This window comes from Drosophila subpulchrella, chromosome 4, assembly GCF_014743375.2.
Source record: "Drosophila subpulchrella strain 33 F10 #4 breed RU33 chromosome 4, RU_Dsub_v1.1 Primary Assembly, whole genome shotgun sequence".
NCBI lineage: Eukaryota > Metazoa > Arthropoda > Insecta > Diptera > Drosophilidae > Drosophila > Drosophila subpulchrella.
Genome location: NC_050608.1, coordinates 2,206,634 through 2,216,029, shown reverse-complemented (window position 1 = coordinate 2,216,029; position 9,396 = coordinate 2,206,634). Strand labels below are relative to the sequence as shown.

At 49.7% G+C, this 9,396-nt stretch overlaps 1 long non-coding RNA gene across 1 annotated transcript; it reads left to right on the top strand.

The window, feature by feature from the left end:
• The first annotated feature begins 7,468 nt into the window (after positions 1-7,468).
• Positions 7,469-8,031, top strand: LOC119555164. The gene is made up of 3 exons (XR_005219868.1): positions 7,469-7,658; positions 7,713-7,940; positions 8,005-8,031. It is a non-coding gene; the product is annotated as an uncharacterized LOC119555164 (long non-coding RNA).
• Positions 8,032-9,396: the final 1,365 nt, after the last annotated feature.

The window sequence follows — 9,396 nt, the reverse complement described above, 5'->3', positions numbered from 1 at the left end:
AGGTATGGCGAAGTATGCGATGTCGGTAAAACTCCAAATAAATCTTCCGGGGCCCTTTGTATTGGGACCCCGGCTGCCTTTATAAATTATAATTATTAAACACTGAACTACTATCTAACATTAACCTCACTCACTATTTGATTTTTAAGCACAAAGACAAATTTGTAGTTTCCCGTCTACCTGGCTGCATCTGCCTTGATTGTTGGACAGTATGGCCGGGACTATCACGATATCTGCTGATCATCGCCCCCCGCCATATTACATGGCCTCTCTCAGCATTGGGTCATTGGATACATGGGCCATTAGAAGTAATCCCAGAGCGAACCGGGATTAAACCGGGATTAATTAAAACCGGATCGCCCGCCAGACTCATCCCGCTGCTGCAGCTATCGCCCTATCGACCTAACCTATCGATAACGTCGCTCCCACTCGACTCCAATTGCAACATCAACCAAAGATTTCGAGGGGCGCTGCCCGGAGTTTCAGCAGAACGATGAAATAATTGGTAGCTTTGGAGATACGATGGGATTCAACACGGCACTGATACCATCCTGCAGTTCGATCGGCGCCTAACGCGGGGCCCACGCATGACGGGAAGTATTGCAGATGTGATCGCGATGCTCGTATACTTTGTTTTGTCCTTCTTTCAGGTCACAACCGGATGTCTTTGGCATGATATACTCCCAGACTGCGGCCTTGGAGGTCCTCCAGCAAGTATGCATTGCTGCCGACGGATTTGACCACCCTGGCTTTAAGGAACTTGCGAGCAAACTTGGCGTTGAAAGATTTGCTGAAATCACTAAGCACGAAGTTGCGGCGGAAGACTTCTTGTCCTGGCTTGGCGAGCAGCGTACGGGCTCGCTTATCATAGCGCTGCCACCTCGTCTGGTATGCACCCTCCAGTTGCTTCTGCACCTTGGCGTGGATAACCCGAAGCTTGTCCTTGGTCTGCATTCCGGCCATTTCATGGTCGACCAGAGACCTGAGTCGTCTGGCTAGTTTGTAGCTGGAACCGTTGAGGAACATGTGATGGCCGAATACAGTGAGGAACGGCGCTTCCCCTGTGGCTGAGTGGACAGTGTTTCGGATGGCCACCTCAATCTCCGGCAAATGTGCATCCCATTCCCGGTGATCTTCGTCCAAGAAGCTGCGAATCGGGGCCAAGACGTTCCGGTTTACCCTCTCCGCGGCATTGCTCTGTGGTGAGTATACGGGAGTCCTCATGTGCTGTATACCGAAGCCATCGATCATCTCCTCAAACGCCTTGGATACGAACTGTTTGCCGTTGTCCGAATGTATCGTCTCAGGCACCCCGAACTTGTAAAATACCTCGTTTACCAGGAAATTTACAACGTTCGACGCCGTCGCCTCCTTTATCGCCTTTAAGAAGGTGTACTTCGAGAAGTGGTCAACCACGATAAATATCCAGGCGTGTCCACTCTTGGACCTCGGATACTTGCCCAGGAAATCGATGTACAGTTTCTGGAATGGCCTCTCCGTCTCTACCCTTCTTCCGATTCCGACCTGCATCCGGAAGTTTGGCGCCTTGGGTTCCTTGCACACCTCGCAACTCCGGACGTATTCCCGTACCTGGATGGTCATCCCTGGCCAATAGAACTGGCGTCGCAGGATCTCCAAGGTCTTCGTCATCCCACCATGGCCAGCCTTGGGGTCCGAATGAGCACGCTCTATCAAGCTGTGCGTCAGGCTTTGCGGGATCCACAGCTTCCATTCGGATCCTTCCAATTCCTCGTCCATTTTGGGGTTACTCATGCGCTTGAAGATGAGTCCGCCGTCCACCTTGAGGTCCGGTAAGCGCTCCCTGTTGGACTCCACGTCTTGCACTAACTCCGTATAATCCTCCGCAGCGAATTCGGTCGTCTCGAATCCCAGTAACTCCGTTGGATCTATCCGGACTTCCTCGATGATGCGGGATAGGGTGTCGGCGACTACGTTCTCGCTGCCTTTGCGATGTTCGATGCTGAAATCGTAGCCCTGCAGCTGGAGAGACCACCTTGCGAGTCGTCCGGAAAGATCCTTCATTGTCATCAACCACTTAAGGCGTGATCGGTAATGCATGTGAAGGGCATCCCTTCCACATACGGTCTGAACTTCCGAATAGCTAGGATGGCCGCCAGACATTCCTTTTCCGTGACCGAGTAGTTAACCTGGTGTTTGTTCATCTTGGCCGAGAAGAACGCGATGGGCTGCTCGTCTCCGTCCTGGTTCCGCTGAAACCATACCGCGCCGACGCCAACGTGGGATGCGTCGCACTGGATGAAGAAATGCTTCTTGAAATCCGCATGAACCAGGACCGGCGCGCTCGTCAAGGCCAACTTCAGGTCATCAACTGCCTGGGTGGCGCTGGGACTTAGGGAAAACTTTGTGTTTCCAGCCTTCTTCAAGGCCTCGGAGAGTGGTGCGGCTAGCGTAGCGAAGTTCTTGACGAACCGTCGATACCATCCCGCTGTGCCGAGGAAGGCACGTACTTCCTTCATGGATTTCGGGTAAGGCATCTTCTGGATTGCCGTAACACGTCCAGGATCCATCCGCAGCAGTCCACCTCCGACTATAAACCCTAGGTAAGTCAAAGATTTGAAGCAAAACTTCGACTTCTTTAACCCTATGGACAATCCGGCTGATTTCAGACTGTGGGCTACCCGACGCAAGTATTTCAGGTGCGTCTGAAAGTCTGGAGCCAGGATTAGCAGGTCGTCCAAGTAGACGAAGACGTTGGATCTGAGCTCCGCTGGTATCACCCGATCCATGAGTCGCACCAAGCGATGTGCCGCGTTGCACAGTCCGAACGGCATCATTCGGAATTGGTACAACGGCCTGCCTGGAACCGTGAACGCAGTGTACTCCTTGCTCTTCTCATCCAGTTCGATCTGCCAAAACGCAAACTTCAGGTCAACGCTGGAGATGTAATGCGTCTGATCTATTCTGGAGAGGATTCCTTCTATACTGGGCAGAGGGTATGCATCCTTGATAGTCAAGGCGTTCAACTTCCGGGCATCCAGGCAGAACCGGTCTTTCCCTGGCTTCGACACCACTGTTGTGCGATTGCTCCACGGGCTTTTGCTCTCCTCGATGACACCCAGCTCCAACATCTTGTCGATTTCGTCTTCGACCACCTTCTGCTTCGCCGGAGACATCGGATACGGACGATCCTTAAAGACCCGAGCTCCTTCCATCAGCTCAATGGAATGCCTCTCCATGCAGGTGACTCCGAGGCCGTCCCTTTCAAAGGTAAGGAACTCCTCCTTGACCTTGCCTAACGCCAGCTTTTCCTCCGCAGAAAGGCTCCAGGATTCGGGTTCCTCCCTTACCTCGTCCTCATCTTCCTGGTCGGCATAGTGCTCCATCTGGCTGGCATGGATTTCCTCCGCTGCCTTGGAGCCTCTCGTCGCCGGCTTCCCCACGACGGCTGGAGCTAGTCCGAAGGCTCGCCAGAAGTCGACTCCGAAGTACGCCGTTTGTTCCAGGTATGGGCACAGGTAGAACGCCTTACACTTACGCCTTTGTACCTCACAGGCAGCTCCAAGCGTCCGATGATGGATCGATCTTCGCCAGAAGCCGTACGGACTACCGAAAAATACGGTTGGACGGTAACTCCTAGCGCTTCCACGAGCTCTCGACAGCCTTTGCCCAGCACACTTACGCTGGCGCCTGTATCCAACAAGCCGGTGAGCTGCTTGCCCAAGGTCTCCACGTCAGCGAAGGGCTGAGGATCAGCGGAATCAATGCGCTTAACGGCCGCCACCACCTCTCGTCGTCTGGATCTCCTCATCCTGAAGCGCTCCCTTGCCTTCTGGACTCTCCGTGAGACCAGGCGCATGCCGCTCAGCTGATGCTCCGCAAAGATCCGGTTCCGTGCCTCCATATAACGGCGAAGCCTCTCATCCTCCGGTAGGTATCTTAATAAATACTTATTACTATTAGATGGACTATGTACTTTCTTTTCTTCTTCTTTCTTCGGAACTACTTCGCGGGATTCCAACCTGGGCGAGTCCCTCCCGCTTTCGGACTGCCCAGCCGACCGTTTTCCGCGCAATCGGGACATTTCGGAGAAATAACGCCCGGCTTGCCGCACCGGAAACAAAATCTCCTCCACTCCGTGGCCTCGCAATCTTGGAATCCGTGCTTCGCAGCCCCGCAATTCCAGCAACCTGGCCTAAATGGATTTCGGACTCGCCCACGTAGCTCGTCCACCTCCAGGCGTCGCTGCTCGTCGACTTCGTCCTGTACGTGCGCCTCGCTGACCCGTACTGCTGCAGGTAAGCAGCACGCCCTCGACGACCGAAACTCCTCTCCACTTCGACGCACTCCTCCCGAAGTTCGTCTACTGTGAGTACGTCCATCGCGTAAACATACCTAGCGATGCCGTCCCTCAAGCCCTTTTTGACCACCTTCACCAACTGCCGCTCTGGCATTGGTTTTTTCAGGCGTGAGGCGAGTTGCTGCATCGAATGGATGTAGTCATCCGCGCTCTCTCCCGGCTGTTGCTCACGTTGAAGAAGCTGGTGGCCACGGAACCGATCCATCAGAGCCCTGCGCAGCTGGGCCCAAGTGTCCACTCTGGACTGGCGTACATGTACCCAGTACCACTCCTTCGCTCTGCCCGATAAGAGTACGTGGAAGTTGCGCAGAACTTCACTCCACGGACATTGATGCTGCCGCTGCAGGAACTCCAGACGGAACACGAAGTCGTCCACGGAATGGCCATCGTCCTCGCCGCTAAAAGAGAGGTTCCAGCGGTCCACTCTGGTGTAGTGGTTCCCGTTGCCGGCTCCAGCGTTTGCGTACCACCGCGGCTCGTCCCGAAAATCCACCGTCCTTCGGTCCTCGCGCCACGGCCGTGCATGGCGATCACTCCTGCCTGTCTGATGGTACTCGGGTTCCTGGCTCAGGCTGCTGTCGATCCCTGGAGAGTCATTTACCGGCAGTCGAGGTCGCTGCCTGGGTGGTAATTCCGGTGGTCTTCGGTAGCCTCCTCCTGACTCCTGCCGCTGCTGAACTTCCGCTGGACCATTTGCGCCGCCTTCCGGACACGACGGAGTGGGCACCATTGACACTTGGCGACTCGCGCCCTCCTGGAGCGGCTGCGGTTTGCTCTCGGCTGGCCTCAGGACGTCGTTCAACAACTTCATCATGTCTTCCCGCAACGCCTGGCTCACTCCTACCTCCTGTGACGCGCGATAGGTTTGGGCAGCCTGTGCCAGAGCTGCGTTCATCGCCGACTCCGCCGCTGTATCCCGTTCCGTGTTCAGCTTTTGTGGTGCCGTCTGCTCCAGAACCAGAAGTCGATCCTGCGCCTTGACGATTGCCTTGAAGTCCAGGACCCTGGGCGACCGATGGTGCTCCAGATCCGCCGGTTGATCCCGAATCCGATCCACCGCACTACCGCCTACCGGCGTTCTGGGTAAACCCCCAGCCAGCGATATCCGCGGCAACCCAGCAGCACCCTCTACGTCCGTGGACCAGACATCGTCCTTGTCGTCGCCAGGAGGTCCCATCGATCTGAGCTGGTGGCCGTGCCTATCCCTGACGTCCTTACCCTCGGACATACTTCCCGAGAAATTTTGAATAAATACTTAATAGCTACTAATACGATAATAAATGTGATAAATAAATAAATAATTAGGACAACAAATAAATACAATAATAAATAATATAATAAATATCAAAATAAATACGAAAATAACTAATAGCAAAAATAAATAACAATAAACAAATCTTCCTCACTATCCAACACCTTTCAAAATCTCCTATTTTTTCGTATTATTTTTTTTTCTTCCTACTACTCTTGACTTGGGGAGATGGAACTTACCCTCGCCGGTGGGCTTCCGACCTAACTTTCTTGCGCTTTCTCCAAACTCCTGTTTTCCCGTCACCGCCTAGCCGTTCGTCAACTGGACTAGCTATCACCCGTGGTGATAGCCGCCAGTTAAGGACATCGGCTGGGTTGGCTCCTGTTGGCTTTTCTTTCCCGCTCTCTTTTTATACCCGTTACTCGTAGAGTAATAGGGTATACTAGATTCGTCGGAAAGTATGTAACATGCAGAAGGAAGCGTTTCCGACCCCATAAAGTATATATATTCTTGATCAGGATCACTAGCCGAGTCGATCTAGCCATGTCCGTCTGTCCGTCTGTCCGTCTGTCCGTCTGTCCGTCTGTCCGTCTGTCCGTCTGTCTGTCCGTCCGGATGAACGCTGAGATCTCGGAAACTATGAGAGCTAGGCTATTGAGATTTGGCGTGCAGATTCCTGAGCTTCTTACGCAGCGCAAGTTTGTTTCAGTAGACTGCCACGCCCACTCTAACGCCCACAAACCGCCCAAAACTGTAGCTCCTACAGTTTTGATGCTAGACAGAAAATTTTAACTGAAATGTATTAGTCTTGTCAATACCTATCGATTGACCCAAAAAAAATTTTGCTACGCCCACTCTAACGCCCACAAACCTCCCAAGAAGAAGCTATGACGTCAGAGCCAGACAATGCGAAATGTTTTTACGCGTGTATGTGTGTGTATGTAAATACATAGTTGCCAGCCGAACTTAGCGGCAAAGAAAAAAGCACTGCCGGCGCTCAGAGAAAGCAAAGTGCGCGGCTAACTTATTCTATTGAATAATGAATTTTTCACGCCTACCCTAACGCCCACAACGCTTAAATCTGTCTTCCGCCGGTAGGTGGCGCATTTAAATCTCGCTTTGCTGCTTGCATATCACCATTTCCCTTTGGTCCCTTAAGCTGAGTAACGGGTATCTGATAGTCGAGGTACTCGACTATAGCGTTCTCCCTTGTTCTATTTTAAGTCGAGGTAACCGTGCAGCGCGTAGGGTTACTACGGGTCACGATTACGCAATTAAGTTTACAACCGACATAAAATTAGAAATCCAGGACGGGGAGAAAAACCCAGGAACCCAACATCCTAACAAAAAAACATTTCAAATAAATAAATAACAAAATACAAGCTCTAAAACTACTCTATCACAGAAATTATCACAGATTTTCATCAGTGCATCCCGTGATGCAAATCTTGGTTTGCTCCAAGATGCCATCACCGGTTCACTGGTAAACCTGTGACCAGGAGCAAATCGTCGGCAATGTCCGCCGACCCGCCTCCCGTTCCACTTCCAACTTCCCTACACAGCTGACTTCCCCACTCCCTAGCAATTGCAATCTATGTTGCAAGACATAGGTCGTGATGGCGGGGGCGTCAGGGTCATAAATGGGCGAGACGTCGTCGCCTCGACAATTTATTTTGTTTAACTTGGGCGCCAATATGTTACGAACTGCTTTTTGTCGGTGGCAGTGCCGCTAGCTCAGTCGTTCCTCAGGGCAGAGTACCCCTAATGCCACAGCTCGCAACATAAAATCGATAACTTCTCGGTCTCACATTACTAAACTATCGGTCATCACTAAGACAAAAATGTAAACAAAGCAAAAATTTACAAATATTGACGGGAAAATGGATTACATTTGGTGTCCTAGCCAAGCGCTCCCACCCAACCATGGATGCCCTCAAGATGCTGCAGGGCACCACCCATTCGCCGTCGGCAGGAGCCCCCTCCTCGCGACTACGGCTACGGTTCCATCTCCCCCACTGGGAAAGCTTATTCACACATAGTGGGTATTACAAAGGTTTAATAAATATCGTAAGTACAATCGTTTATATACATGCTCCTCTTAACAGATCTATCCTTCCTCAGCCTTTAAGACCGAAACCTGGCCGCCGTCTTCAACATTTACGCGGTCAAAGCAGAGGATTTTGTTTTGCTGGAAAAGGGTACAGGCGCCGCGGAAACTATGCTCTACCAGTCATGTATTGGTAGAGCTCGCATGGAAACGCGGCCCTCAAAGGAACATACGCGATGCGTATGTGTATGGTCACCTAATCCTGAGGAGCTCCAAGGGAAAAGAAGGGACAGGCCAAAAAGGTATGTAACTGCACTGTAAGCTATACCATATAAAACTTATGCTCGCGACCTTTTTAAATTTTAGGCAAACAACGAGGACAAATAAGGCTCTTGGGACTAACTCCGGATAAATTCACAAACAGGGAAGTAGATATCAATATATATATAACATTATATTTGTTGAACGTTGATGCACTAAGAGCAGTACAAACAAGTGGCCCAAACGACACCAAGCACGTGCTTGTTACGCGCGGGCCCATTTTTATTTCGGGCAAATACGGTTCGCGAGGAAGGTACATAGAACAAACAAGGACAGGACAAAACATAGATCAACAAGACTAAAGCAAATGAGCTAAGATTTTAGTTTTTAATACAGGGATAGAGGTTGAGGAACAAATTAAATGATATAGGTTGCTATAATTATTACAAAAAACGCGAAAAGGCTCATGCTGACTAAATTTAGATGAACATCGTGGCAAGTTTATAGGATAGTAGTTTCGCATTAGTCTAACAGGAACATTGAAAGTAAGGCGGCTTACCAAATCTACAGAATCAATATCGCCTCTGATAAGATTATTCATAAAAATAGTACCAAGCATAGTTTTACGGCTTACTAGACTAGGCAAATTAATTAAAAGCAATCTACTCGAGTAAGAAGGCAACCTGACGTTTTGATCCCAGTTCAAACCACGTAAGGCAAAAAGAAGAAATTGTTTCTGTACGGACTCTATACGGTCAATGTGCACTTGATACTGAGGACTCCAAACGGAAGAACAGTATTCCAAATTAGGATGGACAAGGGAGGTAAATAATAATTTGGTAGTGTATGGATCATCAAATTCTTTAGACCAACGCTTTATAAACCCAAGAACACTCATAGCTTTATTTACAGTAGAGGTTATGTGGGAGTCAAATTTAAGTTTAGGATCTAGGAGAACACCTAAATCGTTTACTGAGTATATTCGGTCCAGGGACATGTTCTGAAGAGAGTAACTTATGAACGTTGGCGTACCCCTATAAAAAGTCATAACGTTGCATTTAAGATAGTTTAAATTCAAAAGGTTGTACTGACACCATTCCTGGAATCTATTAATGTCTGACTGCAAGCAGAAACCAGACTCAATATTTTTATATGAAAAACAAAGCTTAACATCATCAGCATACATTAGTACACGAGAGTGAGTTACTATAGAGGGAAGATCATTTATAAACAGAGTAAACAGCAAAGGGCCTAAATGACTGCCCTGAGGCACTCCAGATGTCACGTTGATCATCTTGGAAACAGCGTTTTTGAATAAAACCCTCTGAGATCTACCATTCAAATAACTTGAAATCCAAGTTAACAGATTATTCGGAAACCCGAGCTGATCTAATTTGAATAAAAGAAGAGAGTGGTTTACAGAGTCAAAGGCTTTACTAAAATCTGTATATATAACGTCTGTCTGCAATTTTTCGTTAAACCCATCTATTACAAAAG